Source organism: Arachis duranensis, chromosome 6 (genome assembly GCF_000817695.3).
Source record: "Arachis duranensis cultivar V14167 chromosome 6, aradu.V14167.gnm2.J7QH, whole genome shotgun sequence".
NCBI classification, from domain to species: Eukaryota; Viridiplantae; Streptophyta; class Magnoliopsida; order Fabales; family Fabaceae; genus Arachis; species Arachis duranensis.
In genome coordinates this window covers 49887894-49908795 of record NC_029777.3, presented here as the reverse complement: position 1 = coordinate 49908795, position 20902 = coordinate 49887894, and the positions used below count along the sequence as shown (strand labels likewise).

At 39.7% G+C, this 20902-nt stretch overlaps 14 non-coding genes and 5 pseudogenes across 14 annotated transcripts; all 19 read left to right on the top strand.

Moving 5' to 3' along the window:
- Window positions 1-10423: 10423 nt before the first annotated feature.
- LOC127740017 (5S ribosomal RNA) lies at window positions 10424-10542 on the top strand. The gene has a single exon (XR_008000752.1). It is a non-coding gene; the product is annotated as a 5S ribosomal RNA (ribosomal RNA).
- Window positions 10543-10932: 390 nt separating this feature from the next.
- Window positions 10933-11051, top strand: LOC127740102 (uncharacterized; annotated as a pseudogene).
- Window positions 11052-11229: 178 nt separating this feature from the next.
- LOC127740261 (5S ribosomal RNA) lies at window positions 11230-11348 on the top strand. Its single transcript, XR_008000941.1, has one exon. It is a non-coding gene; the product is annotated as a 5S ribosomal RNA (ribosomal RNA).
- Window positions 11349-11532: 184 nt separating this feature from the next.
- Window positions 11533-11651, top strand: LOC127739835 (5S ribosomal RNA). The gene has a single exon (XR_008000577.1). It is a non-coding gene; the product is annotated as a 5S ribosomal RNA (ribosomal RNA).
- Window positions 11652-11829: 178 nt separating this feature from the next.
- LOC127740057 (5S ribosomal RNA) lies at window positions 11830-11948 on the top strand. The gene has a single exon (XR_008000791.1). It is a non-coding gene; the product is annotated as a 5S ribosomal RNA (ribosomal RNA).
- Window positions 11949-12130: 182 nt separating this feature from the next.
- Window positions 12131-12249, top strand: LOC127740090 (uncharacterized; annotated as a pseudogene).
- A 181-nt stretch (window positions 12250-12430) lies between these two features.
- LOC127740080 (uncharacterized) lies at window positions 12431-12549 on the top strand (annotated as a pseudogene).
- Window positions 12550-12726: 177 nt separating this feature from the next.
- On the top strand, window positions 12727-12845 carry LOC127739945 (5S ribosomal RNA). The gene has a single exon (XR_008000687.1). It is a non-coding gene; the product is annotated as a 5S ribosomal RNA (ribosomal RNA).
- Window positions 12846-13025: 180 nt separating this feature from the next.
- LOC127740025 (5S ribosomal RNA) lies at window positions 13026-13144 on the top strand. The gene has a single exon (XR_008000760.1). It is a non-coding gene; the product is annotated as a 5S ribosomal RNA (ribosomal RNA).
- Window positions 13145-13325: 181 nt separating this feature from the next.
- LOC127740010 (5S ribosomal RNA) lies at window positions 13326-13444 on the top strand. Its single transcript, XR_008000745.1, has one exon. It is a non-coding gene; the product is annotated as a 5S ribosomal RNA (ribosomal RNA).
- Window positions 13445-13712: 268 nt separating this feature from the next.
- LOC110273177 (5S ribosomal RNA) lies at window positions 13713-13831 on the top strand. The gene has a single exon (XR_002364618.2). It is a non-coding gene; the product is annotated as a 5S ribosomal RNA (ribosomal RNA).
- Window positions 13832-14012: 181 nt separating this feature from the next.
- On the top strand, window positions 14013-14131 carry LOC127740030 (5S ribosomal RNA). Its single transcript, XR_008000765.1, has one exon. It is a non-coding gene; the product is annotated as a 5S ribosomal RNA (ribosomal RNA).
- Window positions 14132-14313: 182 nt separating this feature from the next.
- On the top strand, window positions 14314-14432 carry LOC127740098 (uncharacterized; annotated as a pseudogene).
- A 180-nt stretch (window positions 14433-14612) lies between these two features.
- LOC127740205 (5S ribosomal RNA) lies at window positions 14613-14731 on the top strand. The gene has a single exon (XR_008000886.1). It is a non-coding gene; the product is annotated as a 5S ribosomal RNA (ribosomal RNA).
- A 181-nt stretch (window positions 14732-14912) lies between these two features.
- Window positions 14913-15031, top strand: LOC127740082 (uncharacterized; annotated as a pseudogene).
- A 181-nt stretch (window positions 15032-15212) lies between these two features.
- On the top strand, window positions 15213-15331 carry LOC127740089 (5S ribosomal RNA). Its single transcript, XR_008000795.1, has one exon. It is a non-coding gene; the product is annotated as a 5S ribosomal RNA (ribosomal RNA).
- Window positions 15332-15511: 180 nt separating this feature from the next.
- LOC127739991 (5S ribosomal RNA) lies at window positions 15512-15630 on the top strand. The gene has a single exon (XR_008000732.1). It is a non-coding gene; the product is annotated as a 5S ribosomal RNA (ribosomal RNA).
- A 182-nt stretch (window positions 15631-15812) lies between these two features.
- Window positions 15813-15931, top strand: LOC127740049 (5S ribosomal RNA). Its single transcript, XR_008000783.1, has one exon. It is a non-coding gene; the product is annotated as a 5S ribosomal RNA (ribosomal RNA).
- A 180-nt stretch (window positions 15932-16111) lies between these two features.
- Window positions 16112-16230, top strand: LOC127740149 (5S ribosomal RNA). Its single transcript, XR_008000830.1, has one exon. It is a non-coding gene; the product is annotated as a 5S ribosomal RNA (ribosomal RNA).
- The last annotated feature ends 4672 nt before the right edge of the window (window positions 16231-20902 follow it).

Below are 20902 nucleotides of genomic sequence, written 5' to 3'. Positions count from 1 at the left end.
GTGATTTGGGCGTTCAACTCCGGATCATGACGTTTTTCTGGCGTTTAACTCCAGACAGCAGCATGTACTTGGCGTTCAACGCCAAGTTACGTCGTCAATTTCCGAATAAAGTATGGACTATTATATATTGCTGGAAAGCTCTGGATGTCTACTTTCCAACGCCGTTTAGAGCGCGCCATTTGGAGTTCTGTAGCTCCAGAAAATCCATTTCGAGTGTAGGGAGGTCAGATTCCAATAGCATCAGCAGTCCTTTTGTCAGCCTTTTTCAGAGTTTTGCTCAAGTCCCTCAATTTCAGCCAGAATTTACCTGAAATCGCAGAAAAACACACAAACTCATAGTAAAGTCTAGAAATATAAATTTAGCATAAAAACTAATGAAAACATCCCTAAAAGTAGCTTGAACTTATTAAAAACTACCTAAAAACAATGCCAAAAAGCGTATAAATTATCCGCTCATCACTTTCCTTCACTTATTAGAGGATGACTTAATGAGATTGATCCTTGCAATTATCATATTGTGGTTAGTGACAAGAATAAAGATTCTTAACCATCAACCCTTGCCAAGAGCTTTTTATCGCTTGAGTTTCAATAACTTTTCTTGTTCCTTATCCCAAAAAACCCCAAAATATACTTGTCCCATAACCAATAACAAGAACACTTCCCTGCAATTTCTTGAGAGATGACCCGAGGTTTAAATACTTCGGTTTATTTTTATTGGGGTTTGCTACTTGTGACAACTGATGACAAGTCATCTTAGCCTAGTTTCACTAGTCTTTTTCTTTGTTTTCATTAGGTTTTATGCACTTTCTTGCATTCTAAGTAAGTAATTTGGAATGGAAATGCATGACTTCTTTGAATCAAACAACCACCATCTAATTAATGCTAAATCATGAGGTTTAGGCTAAATTTAATTGATTTTTAATGATTTATAAACCTTGTGAATTTGGTAATACTTTGATTGGTTGTTTTGATTAATTGTAGGTGAAGAAAAGAAGAAAAGAAGAAAAGAAGAAAGCGTGGCCTAAGCAAAAGTGTGCCCAAGGAAGGAAGAAGTGTGGCACAACAATGAAGGAAAACCATGCAGCTCTCTCCAAGAGCACCATGCTCACCAAGGGAGTGCTATATTTTCCCTCAAGGGACCAAGGCACAATGCTCTGCTCACTTTGTGAGCTGAGCACAATTTGAAGCCAAGAAACAAGGAAGGGAAAAATAATGCTCAGCTCACCAAGTGAGCATTATCGGGCATTCATCAAAAGAACATCAAAGGAAATAAGTTGCCAATGTTTGCTCCAAGGTTTGAACCCATGACCTAAGGGAGGGGGAAAGCGCTACTCACAAGGAAAACAAGCCAAAAATTGGCAAATTGCCACCTCCAGGATTCGAACTCAACACCCTAAGGAAGCAAGAAGCAAGGCGCCACATCCTTCACCAAGAAGAAAAATCCAGCGCATGCTTCCCTCAAGTTTCGAACCAAGGACCTCTCTTTGAAGGAGCCAATGCTCAGATCACTTGGTGAGCAGAGCGCTACCCATGATGCACTATACACAAGCGCGACACGGGCCAGGGAGATGGAGCACGCATCATCACAAGGCAAGGAGCACAAGGCGCATACAAGACATGCACCAAGGCACCAATGCTCAGCTCAACTTGTGAGCTGAGCATTCCCCTGGTGCCTCCTCCCCAACATTGCACGCTACAAGGAACCCACACACAAGGCCTCAATGCTCAGCTCAACTTGTGAGCTGAGCATCCCCCTGGAAGCAATTTCTTCATGGGCTGAAAAATCAATTAAAAATCCAATTAAATTCAAATCTTTACCAAATTAAAAGCCCATCCAAATTCCAAAATCCAAGAATAGAAAGTGTATAAATAGGAGCTAGTTTGATGTAATTAGGATCTCTAGAATCACTTTTGAATTTTCCTTTTTACTTTCATTGAATTTAGATCTTAGAGAATTGGGAAGGAGAATTGATCTCTCTTCTTCCTTGTTCTTGCTTGAGCACTCTTTAATTTTCTTGCTTTGGATCTTGGGTGAAGAATTGAAGAACTTATGTTTCAATCTCACCTTGTGATCTCTTGTTTTACTTTTCTGCATAATTGAATTTCAATCTCTATTTACTGCTTCATCTTCTACTCTTTCTGCAATCTACGTTCATTTATTTCTTTTGCAATTGTTCTTGTTGGATCAAGGAAGGATTTGAGATCTAGACTTGTTATCTAGTCTCTTCCACTCCTGAGATCTTCAACCTCTTTTAAATTGCTGCAAATTAAGCATTGCTTACTTTCTGTTTTTAAATTTTCAAAGCATTTTTACTCTTCTGTTTGAGATCTACTCTAATTCAATTCATCTTCTACTTGTCTGTTTATTGCAATTCACTTTTGCTTGTTTAAATTCTGCAATCCCAATTCCCAATTCCTTTTATGATTCAAGCAATTTACATTTCTTGCACTTTAAGCTTCAGTCATTTATATTTCTTGCAATCTAAGTTTCTGCAATTTAATTTACTTGTACTTTAAGATTCAGCACTTTTACTTTCTGTTATCTTTAATTCACTGCAAATCTTCCCTCTCCCTTTACATTTCAAGCAATTTAGCTTCTGTCAATTATAAACCACTCAACCAAAACTTGATTCGCTTGACTAAATCAACCACTAAACTAAAATTGCTCAATCCTTCAATCCCTGTGGGATCGACCTCACTCATGTGAGTTATTATTACTTGATGCGACCCGGTACACTTGCCGGTGAGTTTGTGTTGGATCGTTTTCCACACATCAACAACCAAAATTTTTTATTGAGGAATTGTTTGTTGGTTTAGAACTATACTTGCAACGAGAATTCATTTGTGAAATTCTATACCGATAGATAATTTTTCGTTCAAATGGCGCCGTTGCTGGGGATTTGCAATTGTGTGCCTGGTTATTGGTTATTGTACATATGTTGATATTGTAAATATCTTGATTTTCGGTTGGTTTATTATTTGTAGGACTTTATCTTTCTTTGTTTCTTATTAATTTTGTTCTTATTTTCTCTTTTCACTATGAATTCTCACCCCATTGGTTAGCTATGAGTTGGGTTATAATTATGTTGTAGGAAATGTGAATATCAACGACAACATGTATTGAGGATGGAACAATCAAAGATGGGACGAGCCTCAAGGAATTGATCACTCCTCTTGGCAACAATCTCCTCCAATGTATTATGAGCAAGATCTATTCCAAGATGCACACTAAGGCAATAGTTATGGTGGACTTCTTCATGACAATCAACACCCACCGCGCTATACCTATGAACCTCATCCTCAACATGACCCTCAACCATACTCACAAGCCCTTTTTTACCAAATACCTCCTTATGATCCATATCCATCATATAATCAATCACCCCTACCACATTCTTGTGACCATTATGAGCGAAAACCCATAGAATCACCTACATTCCGACACAATTACCCCCAAGAACTACCTCAATACACACAATCTCCATACCATTACCAAGAAGAACCACCTTCCTATTATGAACCCTTTCTCCAAAATAATGAACCCTTCTATCCACTTGAAGCCCCAATAGATGATTCTATCACTTTGCTACTTCAAGGGCAAGAGGATATGCAAAGGAACACGCTAAAATTTGTGACTATCTTGACCAAGGTAGTACACACTTTGGCCTCCCAAGACTCATGCACTCAAAGGAACCTGAGAGGGCATTTTTAAGATTGAAAAGAGAGGCAGTGGCCAGAGGTAAAAGAGTAGTTAGTGAAGAAGAAGAAGAAGTGAATCCATTTCAAAATATGGAAGGTGAAGCACACAACCATTTCCAACACTACAAAGTCAGTGGGAAAGGCAAATGGCCCAACTGTGACAATCATGTCCTCAATTACACCTGATGGATATTTAATGGAGCCATCAGCAAGTTGAAGATAAATTCGGGTTGGTTTGACCTCTTCAGTCAAGCCAAGCTTTCTGATGGTGGATGCAGGGATTAGGTTGATACTTGCCCCAAGATCACATAAAGCTGTCTTGGTACAAGTACCCTCCAATGTGCATGGTATCATAAAGCTCCCAGGATCCTTAAGCTTCTCTGGTAAGCTCTTTAAGATGACTGCACTGCATTCTTCAATGAGAAAGACTTTTTTAGTTTCTCTCCAATCCTTCTTATGACTTAAGATTTCTTTCATGAACTTAGCATAAGAGGGTATTTGCTCAAGTGCCTCTGCAAACGAAATCTTGATTTCAAGAGTCTTGAGATAGTCTGCAAAGCGGGCAAATTGTTTATCTTGTTCCGTTTGATGGAGTTTCTGAGTATAAGGCATTTTGGCTTTGTATTCTTCAACCTTGGTTGCTGCAGGTTTATTTCCTACAGAGGCAGGTTGAGAAGCCTTCTTGAGGGAGTTATTATCAGCACTTGTAGGTGTCTGATCCCTCATTGGTGTTTGAACGCCAGGATGGGAGGAGGAATGGGTTGGGCATTCAATGCCAACTTTTCACCCTTTTCTGGCATTTGAACGCCAGAACTGGGCATCCAATGAGAATTTAATGCCAGTTTTTCTGCCTTTTCTGGCATTTGAATGCCAGAATCATTCCTCTCTGGGCTCTTACTGTCCTCAGAGGGATTTTGGGTGGCAGTTTGCTCATCCTCTGTCAGTTGTTCTTTTCTTGGCTTTTTGCTGCTTTGAGTTGAGGTATTTAATGTTTTTCCACTTCTTAATTGAACTGCTTGGCACTCTTCTGTTATATGTTTTGATAACTGCTGTTTTGTCTGATTCAATTGTGATTTCATAGACTTATTAGCATTTTTGGTTTTTTGTAGTATCTCCTTAAATTCTACTAACTGTTTTATTATAGAAGATAGTTGCTGATTGAGTTCAGCAGCTTTTCTTGAGGGCTAAAGTCAGTTGATACTGCCTTAGCTTCTTCTTTCATGGAGGACTCACTATTTAAGTACATATGCTGATTTCTAGCAACCATATCTATAAGCTCTTGAGCCTCTTCAATCGTCTTTCTCATGTGTATAGATCTACCAGCTGAGTGGTCTAGAGATATCTGAGCTTTTTCTGTAAGCCTGTAGTAGAAGATGTCTAACTACACATACTTTGAAAACATTTCAGAGGGGTATTTCCTTAGCATCTTTCTGTACCTCTCCCAAGCATCATAAAGAAATTCATTATTCTCTTGTTTAAAGCCTTGGATGTCCAGCCTTAGCTGTGTCATCCTCTTTGGAGGGAAATATTGATTCAAGAATTTGTCTGACAACTGTTTCTATGTTCTTATGCTGGCTTTGAGTTAGTTATTTAACCACCTCTTAGCTTGGTCTTTTACAGCAAATGGAAATAACAATAATGTATAGACATCCTGATCCACTTCCTTATCACGTACTGTGTCAGTAATTTGTAAGAACTGTGCCAGAAACTCAGTAGGTTCTTCCTATGGAAGATCAGAATATTGGTAATTTTGCTGCACCATGATAATGAGCTGAGGATTTAGCTCAAAAGTGTTAGCTCTTATGGGGGGTATACATATACTACTCCCATATGAAGCAGTAGTGGGGTTAGCATATGAGCCCAGAGTCCTTCTGAACTGTTCATTGCCACTTAGGTCCATGATGGAAAAAGGGAGATAATGTGGATTTATTTTATTTATTTTATTATATAATAAAATGGATATTAAAATAATAAAATAAAAAGAAAAGAATTTGAAAATATTTTATGAGGATTTCGAAAAAGAATGAGGAGAGAGGAAGTGGTTAGGAGTTTTTGAAAAAGATATGATTTTAAAAATTTTGACCAAATCAACCTAATGAATTCGAAAATTATGAGCAATTAAAGGAAAAGATATATTTTTTTTAATTTTATTATGAAAGAGAAAAACACACAAAAGACACAAGACTTGAAATTTTTAGATCTAATGCTTCTTGTTTTCAAAAATTTTGGAGGGTAAACACCAAGGAACACCAAACTTAAAAATTTTAAGATCAAAACACAAAGAAGACTCAAGAACACTTTGAAGACTCACAAGAACAACAAGAACAAAAAGAAAAAACAGCAAACTTAAAATTTTTAGAAAACCAAAATAAAATTTTTGAAAACTAAAGAAAAATTAACAAGAGAACACCAAACTTAAAATTTGACACAAGATTTAATCAAAGAAATTTTTTTTTGAAAAGAAGATACCAAAAACATAAGCCAATGCTCTAACCAACTGAGTTATGAAAGAAAAAGTATTTTCTTGAAAAATCTTTTTGAACTTTTCGAAAATCACAAGAAAAATAGGGAAAGACACAAAACAAGAAGAACTAAAGATCAAACAAAAAATAAAGAAGAACAACTTGAAGATCAAGAAAGAACAATGGACACAAATTCGAAAATATGAAGAACAAATAAAGACATGCAATTGACACCAAACTTAAAACATGAAACTAGACTCAAGTAAAAATAGAAAATTAACTAGGAAAAATAAGATTTTTGAAAATTTTTGAAAAGAAAATAAAAGAGATTCTAAACTAACAAAAGACAATTTTTCCTAATCTAAGCAACAAAATAAACCGTCAGTTGTTCAAACTCGAACAATCCCCGGCAACGGCGCCAAAAACATGGTGCACGAAAATTACAATCACAATTTTGCAATTCGGCACAACTAACCAGCAAGTGCACTAGGTCGTCCAAGTAATACCTTACGTGAGTAAGGGTCGATACCATGGAGATTGTCGGCTTGAAGCAAGCTATGGTTATCTTGTAACTCTTAGTCAGGATATCAGTAATGGTTCTTAGTTTTAATTGTGAAAAGTAAAAGAGCATGAAATAAATATTTGTTATGTAGTAATGGAGAATAGGTTGGAGTTTTGGAGGTGCTCTGTCTTCTGAATCTCTGCTTTCAAACTGCGTCTTCTTCACGCACGCAAGGTTCCTTCTATGGCAAGCTGTATGTTGGTGGATCACCGTTGTCAATGGCTACCATCCGTCCTCTCAGTGAAATTGGTCCATATACATGGCTAATCATCTGTCGGTTCTCACTTGTGTTGGAATAGGATCCATGGATCCTTTTGTGTCTGTCACTACGCCCAACATTTGTGAGTTTGAAGCTCTTCACAGTCATCCCATCCCAGATCCTACTCGGAATACCACAGACAAGTTTTAGACTTTCCGGATCTCAAGAATACTGCCAATTGATTCTAGCTTATACCACGAAGACTCTGGATTCACAGATTGAACGCTCTGTTGTCAAGAGAGGCAGTCAAACTCATGATCCAGGAACCCAAGAGATAAACACTCAATCTAAGATAGAATGGAAGTGGTTGTCAGGCACGCACGCATAGGTTGAGAATGGTGATGAGTGTCATGGATCATCACATTTGTCATGTTTAAGTATGAGTGAATATCTTAGAATAGAATCAAGCGTGATCGAATAGAAAACATAAGTAATTGTATTAATCCATCGAGACACAGCAGAGCTCCTCACCTCCAACCATGGGGTTTAGAGACTCATGCCATAGGAAATACAAATTCAGATGTAAAATATCATGAGGTATCAAAATGAATCTCTAAAAATAGTTTTTATACTCAACTAGTAACCTAGGTTTACAGAAAATGAGTAAGCTAAGATAGATAGTGTAGAAATCCACTTCTGGGGCCCACTTGGTGTGTGTTTGGGCTGAGCAATGAAGCTTTCACGTGTAAAGGCTATTTTTGGCATTTAACTCGCCAGTTTGGGCATTTAACTCCAGCTTGTATCCTGTTTCTGGCGTTTAACGCCAGAATAAGGTAGAAAGTTGGTGTTAAACGCCAGTTTGCGTCATCACAACTTGGGAAAAGTATAGACTATTATATATTGCTTGAAAGCCCAGGATTTCTACCTTCCAACGCAATTGAGAGCGCACCAATTGGGCTTTTGCAGCTCCAGAAAATTCATTTCGAGTGCAAGGAGGTTAGAATCCAACAGCATTTGCAGTCCTTTTTCAGCCTCTGAATCAGATTTTTGCTCAGGTCCCTCAATTTCAGCCAAAAAATATTTGAAATCATAAAAAAACACACAAAATCATAGCAATGTCCAGAAATGTGATTTTTGCATAAAAACTAGTAAAAATATACTAAAAAGTAGCTAGATCCTACTAAAAACTATATGAAAATACCCCTAAAAAGCGTATAAAATATCCGCTCATCAATCTTCCTTGCTTAGTGGTTCTGAGTGTTTCCCTATGTTCTCCAAATGCTCATCCATCTTTTGGAGGAGAATTTCTTGTTCTTTTCAGGATTGTTGTTGTTCTTCCAGGAGTTGTTCTTGTCTTTTCAATAATTCTCTAGACTTTTGAAGGGGATCCTCAGCTACTAGCTCAAAAGATAAAGGTTGAGAGAAATTTTGTGGATATGGATGTGTTGTGATGAGGTTGTTTAGAGTGGTATGGAATGAATTTTGTGGTTGGTGAGATGATTTGTATGGATCTTGGAGGAAACTTTGTGTTGAGGCATAATCAAGTGATGAAGAATTTTCAAATGAGGAATTGTGAGGTGAGGTTGGACAATTATGTATGAATGAATTGAAAGTTTGCTCAAGTGGCTCTTGATAAGTGGAGTATGAACTGTCAAATGCTTCCTGATTTTGATTCTCCCATCCACAATGTGAATCATTATAAAATTGCTCAGAGTGTGAATCATTTTGTGACCACGGGGAGCAATCCTCCATGTATGTATTGACAGCACAATCAACTGAATCATTGAAATTCCCTTCCCAGCCATGGTTTGTGTAACTGTCATAACAGTATGAGTCACTTTGTGGTTTTGGCAGGAAATTTATTTCACTTGATTGTTCACACTCTTATTGATATGCCCAAACACCATGAGGATAATGACCTAAATCATTCTGTGGTTCTGGACAATATGTCATGTGACTAGCTTGATCAATTTGTGGCTCTGGAGCAAATCTCCATGGATTGGAGTGTTCAGAATTTACAATTTCTTGGTGATACTCCCAGCCACCATTTGAATAATGACTTGAATCATTTTGTGGTGGTGGGAAGTATCCTATATGATTCTCTTGCTCATCTTGTGGTTCTGAGACATATCACTATGGATTGGAGTGCTTAGGATCTGTAATTTGTTGGTGATATTCCCAGCCATCATTAGAAATAGGTGATGGTGGGTAATATCCCATAAAATTTGTTTGATCATAAGATGAGTTAAACTCCATTTGAATTTTGTAAAACACAACACCAAAGAAAACTTAAATTCATATCTCAGATGAGATTTGCTTAGTGAGGCCAAAACTCAAACACCTTACTATCAACTTAAAACAGAAAACAAAAACAAAGAAAATGCTTAATCTAGACTTCTCACCTACTTAATCATTGTCGATCTAAATCAATCCCCAACAACGGCGCCAAAAACTTGATGAGGTGAAAATCAGATTTCCACACAAACTCACCGGCAAGTGTACCAGGTTGCATCAAGTAGTAATAACTCACAAGAGTGTCTTGTTGGTGTCTTGTTTCACACTAGCGCTCACTAAGTGAGCACTGCGCTCAATATTTGAGTACTACTTCTTGGTTTGATGCACCCCCCTTTCGAGGCTTGGTGAACTCTTTTATTGAATGATGCGCTTCCTTTATTTCCTTGGGAAGAGCACGAAAATGCTCACTTATTTGAGCACTGCGCTCACTTGCTTTAAGCGCTATTCCCTTGTGTTGCCTTGGATGTACTGATCCGCTCTCCTAGCGCTCTCCCTCTTCGAACCTTGGCCAGCGCATGTTTGGTGCCTTGGTGAGTGCTTTTAGGGCCTTAAAGATTCCTATCACTTGTGCTTAACTTTTGAACTAAATATAGATTGTTATATATCGTTGGAAAGCGCTGAATGTCAGCTTTCCAACGCAACTAAAAGCGCATCAATTGAACATTTGTAGCTCAAGTTATGGCCCTTTGATAAATGCATGGTCATGTTGTCACAAGGCTTAAAGAAAAGCCCGAAAATGCTCACTTTAGTGAGCACAGCGCTCACTTCTTTGAGCGCCAGTCTTGCTTTGCCTTGCTTTCCTTGCTAGCAAGGCACGAAAATGCTCACTTTAGTGAGCACAGCGCTCACTTCTTGGTCATGGGCCACGCTTTTAAAAGCGTGGCCTAAAGTTCCAAAGCGTGCTCAAACATCAAAGTGTCCCCAAAATTCTTCTTTTCTCTTTTTGAGTTTAATTTGTGCTTTTTTTGCTTCTTTTTACACTTCTTTCCTACAAAGATTATAAAATCAAAAGATCAAAGAAATATGCCTTTTAAGCACAAAAGCATTCAATATTTAAGCACTAATAATAAATTTCCTGTATGAAAAAGCATAGAAAAACATGACATGTTGACATATCACACTCCCGCGGTCTGCGCAAGGCTTCGCGGCTCGAGTCACTCTATGTCGCGCCCCATGCTTATGATAATTGTGTGTGCACACTTTAATAGGTGCGATCATACCAGAACTAATGCACCGGATCCCATCAGAACTCCGCAATCAAGCATGCTTGGGTGAGAGTAGTACTAGGATGGGTGACCTCTTGGGAAGTCCTCGTGTTGTACCTCTTTTTTTTTTTTTTTTTCGCAAGGCTTCGCGGCTCGAGTTACTCTATGTCGCGCCCCATGCTTATGATAATTGTGTGCGCGCACTTTAATAGGTGCGATCATACCAGCACTAATGCCCGAGATCCCATCAAAACTTCGCAATTAAGCATGCTTATCCATGAGTAGTACTAGGATGGGTGACTTCCTGGAAAGTCCTCGTGTTGCACCTCTTTTTTTTTACGTCTTACTAACCCTCTCTCTCTAAACTATCCTACCTCGAGAAGGATACCTTAAAGTGATCCTCAATGGCCTGATCTTTTGCAAGCTCTTGCGGTCCCCGCAAGGCTTCGCAGCTCGAGTTACACTATCTCGCGCCCCTTGCTTAAGATAATTGTGTGCGCACACTTTAATAGGAGCCATCATACCAACACTAATGCACCGGATCCTACCAGAACTCCGTAATTAAGCCTGCTTGGGCGAGAGAAGTACTAGGATGGGTGACTTCTTGGGAAGTCCTAGTGTTGCACCTATTTTTTTACGTCGTACTGACCCTCTTTCTTTAAACGATTCTATCCCGAGAAGGATACTTTAAAGCGATCCTCAATGGCCTGATCTTCCCCAGCTCCCGCGGTCCCCGCAAGGCTTTGCGGCTCGAGTAACTCTATGTCGCGCACCATGCTTATAATAATTGTGTGCTCACACTTTAATAGGTGCAATCATACCAACACTAATGCACCAGATCCCATAAGAACTCTGCAATTAAGCGTGCTTGGGCGTGAGTAGTACTAGGATGGGTGACCTCCTGGGAAGTCCTCGTGTTGCACCTCTTTTTTTTTTTTACGTCGTACTAACCCTTTTTCTTTAAACGATTCTATCACGAAAAGAATACCTTAAAGCGATCCTCAATGGCTTGATCTTCTGCAGGCTTCCGCGGTCCCCACAAGGCTTCGCAGCGCGAGTTACTATATGTCGCGCCCCATGCTTATGATAATTGTGTGCGCACACTTTAATAGGTGCAATCATACCAGCACTAATGCTCCGGATCCCATCAGAACTCCGCAATCAAGCATGCTTGGGCGAGAGAAGTACTAGGATGGGTGACCTCTTGGGAAGTCCTCGTGTTGCACATCTTTTCTTACGTCGTCCTGACCTCCTTCTTCAAACAATTCTACCCCGAGAAGGATACCTTAAAGCGATCCTCAATGGCTTGAGATTCCACAGGCTCCCGCGGTCCCCGCAAGGCTTCACGGCTCAAGTTACTCTATATCGCGCCCCATGCTTATGATAATTGTGTGCGCACACTTTAGTAGGTGTGATCATACCAGCACTAAAACACCGGATCCTATCAGAACTCCGTAATCAAGTGTGCTTGGGCGAGAGTAGTACTAGGACGGGTGGCCTCCTAGGAAATCCTCATGTTGCACCTCTTTTTTTTTTTACGTCTTACTGACCCTCTTTCTTTAAACGATTCTATCTCGAGAAGGATACCTTAAAGTGATCCTCAATGGCCTGATCTTCTGTAGGCTCCCGCGGTCCCCGCAAGCCTTCGCGGCTAGAGTTACGCTATGTCGCGCCCATGCTTATGATAATTGTGTGCGCAAACTTTAATAGGTGCAATCATACTAGCACTAATGCACCTGATCCCATCAGAACTTCGCAATTAAGCATGCTTGTACGTGAGTAGTACTAGGATGGGTGACCTCCTGGGAAGTCCTCATGTTGCACCCCTTTTTGTTTACGTCATTCTGACCCAATTTCTTTAAATGATTCTATCCCGAGAAAGACATCTTAAAGCGATCCTCAATGGCCTGATCTTCCGCTTTCTCCCGCGGTCGCCACAAGGCTTCGCGGCTCGAGTTACTCTATGTCGCGCCCTATGCGTATGATAATTGTGTGCGCACACTTTAATAGGTGCGATCATACCAGCACTAATGTACCGGATACCATCAGAACTCCTCAGTCAAGCGTGCTTGAGCAAGAGTTGTACTAGGATTGGTGACATCCTGTGAAGTCCTCGTGTTGCACCTTTTTTTTACGTCGTACTGACCCTCTTTCTTTAAATGATTCTATCCCGAGAAGGATACTTTAAAGCGATCCTCAATGGCCTGATCTTCTGCAGCTCCTGTGGTCCCCGCGAGGCTCTGCGGGTCGAGTAACTCTATATCGCGCATCATGCTTATAATAATTGTGTGCTCACACTTTAATAGGTGCGATCATAACAACGCTAATGCACCAGATCCCATCAGAACTCTGCAATTAAGTGTGCTTGTACGTGAGTAGTACTAGGATGGGTGACCTTCTGGGAAGTCCTCGTGTTGCACCTCTTTTTTTTACGTCGTACTGACCCTCTTTCTTTAAGTGATTCTATCACGAGAAGGAAACCTTAAAGTGATCCTCAATGGCCTGATCTTCTGCAGTCATCTGCGGTCCCCACAAGGCTTCGCGACTCAAGTTACTCTATATCGTGCCCCATGCTTATGATAATTATGTGCGCACACTTTAATAGGTGTGATCATACCAGCACTAATACATCGGATCCCATCAGAACTCCGCAATCAAGCGTGCTTGGGCGAGAGTAGTACTAGGATGTGTGGCCTCCTAGGAAGTCCTCGTATTGCACCTCTTTTTTTTTACGTCTTACTGACCCTCTTTCCTTAAACGATTCTATCTCGAGAAGGATACCTTAAAGTGATCCTCAATGGCCTGATCTTCCGCAGGCTCCCGAGGTCTCCACAAGCCTTCGCGGCTCGAGTTACCCTATGTCACGCCCCATGCTTATGATAATGGTGTGCGCACACTTTAATAGGTGCAATCATATCAGCACTAATGCACCAGATCCCATCATAACTCCGCAATTAAGGGTGCTTGTGCGTGAGTAGTACTAGGATGGGTGACCTCCTGGGAAGTCCTCGTGTTGCACCTCTTTTTTTTACGTCGTACTGACCCTCTTTCTTTAAACGATTCTATCCCGAGAAGGATACCTTAAAGCGATCCTCAATGGCCTGATCTTCCGCAGGCTCCCGCGGTCCCCTTAAGGCTTCGTGGCTCGAGTTACCCTATGTCGCGCCCCATGCTTATGATAATTGCTTACACACACTTTAATAGCTCCCTCAGTCCCCACAAGGCTTCACGGATCGAGTTACTTGATGTCGCGCCCCATGCTTATGATAATTGTGTGCACACACTTTAATAGGTGTGATCATATCAGCACTAATGCACCGGATCCTATCAGAACTCCGCAGTCAAGCGTGCTTGGGCGAGAGTAGTACTAGGATGGGTGACCTCCTGGGAAGTCCTCGTATTGCACCTCTTTTTTTTTACGTCGTACTGACCCTCTTTCTTTAAATGATTCTATCCTGAGAAGGATACCTTAAAGCGATCCTCAATGGCCTGATCTTCCGTAGGCTCCCCCGGTCCCCACAAGGCTTCGCGGCTCGAGTTACTTCATGTCGCGCCCTATGCTTATGATAATTGTGTGCACACACTTTAATAGGTGTGATCATATCAACACTAATGCACCGGATCCCATCAGAACTCCGCAGTCAAGTGTGCTTGGGCAAGAGTAGTACTAGGATGGGTGACCTCCGAGGAAGTCCTCGTATTGCACCTATTTTTCTTTACATCGTACTGACCCTCTTTCTTTAAATGATTCTATCCCGAAAAGGACACCTTAAAATGATAATTTAACGGCCTGATCTTCTATAGGCTCCCGTGGTCCCCGCATGGCTTCGCGGCTCGAGTTACCCTATGTCGCACCCCATGCTTTTGATAATTGTGAGCGCACACTTTAATAGGTGCGATCATACCAGCATTAAAGCACCGAATCTCATCAGAACTCCGCAATTAAGTGTGCTTGTGCGTAAGTATTACTAGGATGGATTATCTCCTGGGAAGTCGTCGTATTGCACCTCTTTTTTTTACGTCGTACTGACCCTCTTTCTTTAAAGGATTCTATCTCGAGAAGGATACATTAAAGCGATCCTCAACGGCCTGATCTTCCGCAGGCTCCCCCGGTCCCCACAAGGCTTCGCGGCTCGTGTTACTTCATGTTGCACCCCATGCTTATGATAATTTTGTGCACACAATTTAATAGGTGCGATCATATCAGCACTAATGCACCGGATCCCATCAGAACTCCGCAGTCAAGCGTGCTTGGGCGAGAGTAGTACTAGGATGAGTGACCTCCTGGGAAGTCCTTGTATTGCACTTCTTTTTTTTTACGTCGTACTGACCCTCTTTCTTTAAACGATTCTATCCCGAGAAGGATACCTTAAAGCGATCCTCAATGGCCTAATCTTCTGTAGGCTCCCCCGGTCCCCACAAGGCTTCGCGGCTCGAGTTACTTCATGTCGAGCCCCATGCTTATGAGAATTGTCTGCACACACTTTAATAGGTGCGATCATATCAGCACTAATGCATCGGGTCCCATCAGAACTCCGCAATCAAGTGTGCTTGGGCGAGAGTAGTACTAGCATGTTTGACCTCCTGAGAAGTCCTCGTGTTGCACCACTTTTTTTTTACGTCGTACTGACCCTCTTTCTTCAAACGATTCTAGCCCGAGAAGGATACCTTAAAGTGATCCTCAATGGCCTAATCTTCCGTAGGCTCCCTCGGTCCACACAAGGCTTCGCGGCTCGAGTTACTCCATGTCGCGCCCCATGCTTATGATAATTTTGTGCACACACTTTAATAGGTGCGATCATATCAGCACTAATGCACTGGATCCCATCAGAACTCCGCAGTCAAGCGTGCTTGGGCGAGACTAGTACTAGGATGGGTGACCTCCTGGGAAGTCCTCGTATTGCACCTCTTTTTTTTTTACGTCTTACTGACCCTCTTTCTTTAAACGATTCTATCCCGAAAAGGATACCTTAAAACGATCCTCAATGGCGTGATCTTCCCCAGCTCCCGCGGTCCCCGCAAGGCTTTGCGGCTCAAATTACTCTATGTCGCGCAACATGCTTATAATAATTTTGTGCACACACTTAACAGGTGTGATCATACCAGTTCTAATGCACCAGATCCCATCAGAACTCCGCAATTAAGCGTGCTTGTGCGTGAGTAGTACTAGGATGGGTGACCTCCTGGGAAGTCCTCGTGTTGCACCTCTTTTTTTTTTACGTCGTACTGACCCTCTTTCTTTAAATGATTCTATCCCGAGAAGGATACCTTAAAGCGATCATCAATGGCCTAATCTTCAGTAGGGTCCCCCGGTCCCCACAAGGATTCGCGGCTTGAGTTACTTCATGTCGCGCCCCATGCTTGTGATAATTGTGTGCAAACACTTTAATAGGTGCGATCATATCAGCACTAATGCATCGGATCCCATCAGAACTCTGCATTCAAGCGTGCTTGGGCGAGAGTAGTACTAGGATGGGTGACCTTCTGGGAAGTCCTCAGATTGCACCTCTTTTTTTTACGTCGTACTGACCCTCTTTCTTTAAACGATTCTATTTTGAGAAGGATACCTTAAAGCGATCCTCAATGGCCTAATCTTCCGCAGGCTCCCACGGTCCCCACAAGGCTTCGCGGCTCGAGTTACTTCATGTTGCGCCCCATGCTTATGATAATTTTGTGCATACACTTTAATAGGTGCGATCATATCAGCACTAATGCACCGGATCCCATCAGAACTCCGCAGTCAAGCGTGCATGGGTGAGAGTAGTACTAGGATGGGTGACCTCTTGGGAAATCCTCGTATTGCACCTCTTTTTTTTTACGTCGTACTGACACAAAGGATACCTTAAAACGTTCCTCAATAGCCTGATCTTCCCTAGCTCCTGCGGTCCTGATGAGCGGATAATTTATACGCTTTTTGGCATTGTTTTTAGGTAGTTTTTAGTATGATCTAGTTACTTTTAGGGATGTTTTCATTAGTTTTTATGATAAATTCACATTTCTATACTTTACTATGAGTTTGTGTGTTTTTATATGTTTTCAGGTAATTTTTGGCTAAAATTGAGGGACCTGCGCAAAACTCTGATAAGAGGCTGACAAAGGACTACTGATGCTGTTGGATTCTGACCTCCCTGCACTCGAAATAAATTTTCTGGAGCTACAGAACTCCAAATGGCGCGCTCTTAACGGCGTTAGAAAGTAGACATTCAGAGCTTTCCAGAAATATATAATAGTCTATACTTTATTCGTGACTAGACAACGTAAACTGGTGCTCAACACTAGTTCCATGCTGCATTCTGGAGTCAAACGCCAGAAACACGTCACGAACCAGAGTTGAACGCCAAAAATATGTTACAACTTGGCGTTCAACTCCAAGATAAGCCTCAGCTCGTGTAAAGATCAAGCTCAGCCCAAGCACACACCAAGTGGGCCCCGGAAGTGGATTTCTACATCAATTACTTACTTTTGTAAACCCTAGTTGCTAGTCTAGTATAAATAGGGCTTTTTACTATTGTATTAGATATCTTTGGTCTCAGTTTTATTTTATTATTCATCTTAGGAGACTATTGATCATGTTTTAGGGGGCTGGCCATTTGGCCATGCCTGAACCTTCATCACTTATGTATTTTTAACGGTGGAGTTACTACACACCATAGATTAAGGGTGTGGAGCTCTGCTGTACCTCAAGTTTCAATGCAATTACTACTATTTTCTATTCAATTCCGCTTGTTCTTATTCTAAGATATTTGTTGCACTTCAACATGATGAATGTGATGATCCGTGACACTCATCATTCTCACCTATGAACGCGTGACTGACAACTACTTCCGTTCTACCTTAGACCGGACGCATATCTCTTGGATTCCTTAATCAGAATCTTCGTGGTATAAGCTAGAATTGATGGCGGCATTCGTGGGAATCCGGAAAGTCTAACCTTGTCTGTGGTATTCTGAGTAAGATTCCGGGATTGAATGACTGTGACGAGCTTCAAACTCGCGATTGTTGGGCATGATGACAAATGCAAAAGAATCAAGGGATTCTATTCCAACATGATCGAGAACCGACAGATGATTAGCCGTGCTGTGAGAGAGCATTTGGACCATTTTCACTGAGAGGATGGGATGTAGCCATTGACAACGGTGATGCCCTACATACAGCTTGCCATGGAAAGGAGTAAGAAGGATTGGATGAAAGCAGTAGGAAAGCAGAGATTCAGAAGGAACACAGCACCTTCATGCACTTATCTGAAATTCTCACCATTGAATTACATGAGTAACTCTATCTTTATTTTCTGTTTAAATTTATTATTATTATTATTTGAAAATCCAATAATCTCTTAATATAGTTGAATCCTCCTGACTGGGATTTACAAGATGACTATAGCTTGCTTCATACCAACAATCTCTGTGGGATCGACCCTTACTCACGTAAGGTATTACTTGGACGACCCAGTACACTTGCTGGTTAGTTGTGCGGAGTTATGACTAAGTGTGATTCACGTTTGAGAGCACCAAGCCTTTGGAGCCATTATTGATGATCACAATTTCGTCCACCATGTTTTTGGCGCCGTTGCCGGGGATTGTTCGAGTATGGACAACTGACGGTTTGTCTTGTTGCTCAGATTAGGTAATTTTCTTTTTATTTTTCTTTTCAAAATGTTTTCAAAAATATTTTTCAAAATCTTTTTTCTTTGTTTTCGAAAAAAATATTCAAAATTTTTAAGAATGAATTCTAGAGTTTCATAAAGTATGGTGAAGCTTGGCTGGCTGTAAAGCCATGTCTAACTCAATTGGATTGAGGCTTCAAAACCATCAGCATAGAGGCAAGTTAATTGGAATATCAGTTGTTACATGCCTAATTTATATCTTCTAAAGCTGGCTGGCTATTAAGCCATGCCCAACCCTTGGATTAGAGCTTTAGGCTAATATTGAAAGATTCCTGGAATTCTTATTAAAAATTTTGGATTTCTTATTTTTTTTCTATGTTTTTCAAAAAAATTAAAAAAATCCAAAAAAAATCATAAAATCATAAAAAACCAAAAATATTTTGTGTTTCTTGTTTGAGTCTTGAGTCAATTTTTAAGTTTGGTGTCAATTGCATGCTTGTAAAAATTTATGCATTATTTTTCAAAAATTCATGCATTCATGGTGTTCTTCATGATCTTCAAGTTGTTCTTGGTAAGTCTTCTTGTTTGATCTTGATGTTTTCTTGTTTTGTATCTTTTATTGTTTTTCATATACATTTTTGCATTCATAGTGTCCATGCATTAAAGATTTTTAAGTTTGGTGTCTTTTATGTTTTCTTTGCATAAAAAATTTTTCAAAAATATGTTCTTGATGTTCATCATCATCTTCAAGGTGTTCTTGGTGTTCATCTTGACATTCATAGTGTTCTTGCATGCATCATTGGTTTTGATCCAAAATTTTCATGTTTTGGGTCATATGTGTGTTTTTTTCTCTCATCATTAAAAATTCAAAAATAAAAAAATATCTTTTTCTTTTCTCTCTCAATATTTTGAAATTTGGGTTGACTTAGTCAAAAATTTTTAAAATTAGTTGTTTCTTGTAAGTCAAGTCAAATTTTCAAATTCTAAAAATCTTATCTTATTAAAACTTTTTCAAAAATCAAATCTTTTTCATTTTTTTATTTAATTTTCGAAAATTTAATGTTTTAAAATATTTTTCAAAAATTTTTTTCTTAGTTTTATCTTTATTTTCGAAAATTATGCTAACAATTAATATGATTGATTCAAAAATTTGAAGTTTGTTACTTTCTTGTTAAGAAAGGTTCAATCATTAAATTCTAGAATCTTATCTTTTAGTTTCTTGTTAGTTATGTAATTAATTTTAATTTTAAAAATTAAATCTTTTCCAACCATATCTTTTCTATCATATCTTTTTATCATATCTTTTTAAATCATATATTTTTCAAAAATTTGATTTTAAAATATCTTTTCTAACTTCTTATCTTCTTATCTTTTCAAATTTGATTTTCAAATCTTTTTCAACTAACTATTTGACTTTTTGTTTGTTTATTATCTTTTTCAAAACCACCTAACTACTTTTTTCTCTCTAATATTCGAAAATATCTCCCTCTTTTTCAAAATTCTTTTTAATTAACTAATTGTTTTAAATTTTAATCTTAATTCTATCTCACCTTTAATTTTCGAAAATTATTAACTGCTTTTCAAAATTAATTTGAAAATTTCTCCCTCTCTCATCTTTTCCTATTTATTTATTCATTTACTAACACTTCTCTTCACCTCTCTTCATCTCAATTCACTACCCCTATCCTCACCCTTCTGTTTGGAGTCTCCTTTCTTTATCCCCTTTCTTCTTCTACTAACAATAAGGAACCTCTTTACTGTGACATAGAGGATTCCTCTTCTCTTCTTTTCTTGTTCTCTTCTCTTTCATATGAGCAGGAACAAGGAAAAAAGCATTTTTATTGAAGCTGACCCTAAACCAGAAAGGACTCTGAAGAGGAAACTAAGAGAAGCTAAATTACAACAATCCAGAGACAACCTTACTAAAATTTTTGAACAAGAGAAGGAGATGGCAGCCGAACCTAACAACAATAATGCAAGGAGGATGCTTGGTGATTATACTACACCTACTTCCAAGTTTGATGGAAGAAGCATCTCAATCCTTACCATTGGGGCAAACAATTTTGAGCTGAAACCTCAACTAGTTGCTCTAATGCAACAAAACTGCAAGTTTTATGGACTTCCATCAGAAGATCCCTATCCATTTTTAACTGAGTTTTTGCAGATTTGTGAGACTGTAAAGACGAATGGAGTAAATCCTGAAGTCTATAGGCTCATGCTTTCCCCTTTTGCTGTAAGAGACAGAGCTAGAACATGGTTGGATTCACAACCTAAGGATAGCCTGGACTCATGGGATAAGCTGGTCACGGCCTTCTTGGCTAAGTTCTTTCCTCCTCAAAAGCTAAGCAAGCTTAGAGTGGATGTTCAGACCTTCAAACAAAAAGATGGTGAATCCCTCTATGAAGCTTGGGAAAGATACAAACAGATGACCAAAAGATGTCTTTCTGACATGTTTTCAGAATGGAACATGACAGATATATTCTATTATGGTCTATCTGAGTTTTCCAAGATGTCATTGGACCACTCTGTAGGTGGATCCATTCACCTAAAGAAAACGCCTGCAGAAGCTCAGGAACTTATTGACATGGTTGCAAAAAACCAATTCATGTAGACTTCTGAGAGGAATTCCGTGAATAATGGGACGCCTCAGAGGAAGGGAGTTCTTGAAATTGATGCTCTGAATGCCATATTGGCTCAGAACAAAATGTTGACTCAGCAAGTCAACAAGATTTTTCAAAGTCTGAATGGATGGCAAAATGCATCCAACAGTACTAAAGAGGCATCTTCTGAAGAAGAAGCTTATGATCCTGATAACCCTGCAATAGCAGAGGTAAATTACTTAGGTGAACCTTATGGAAACACCTACAACTCATCATG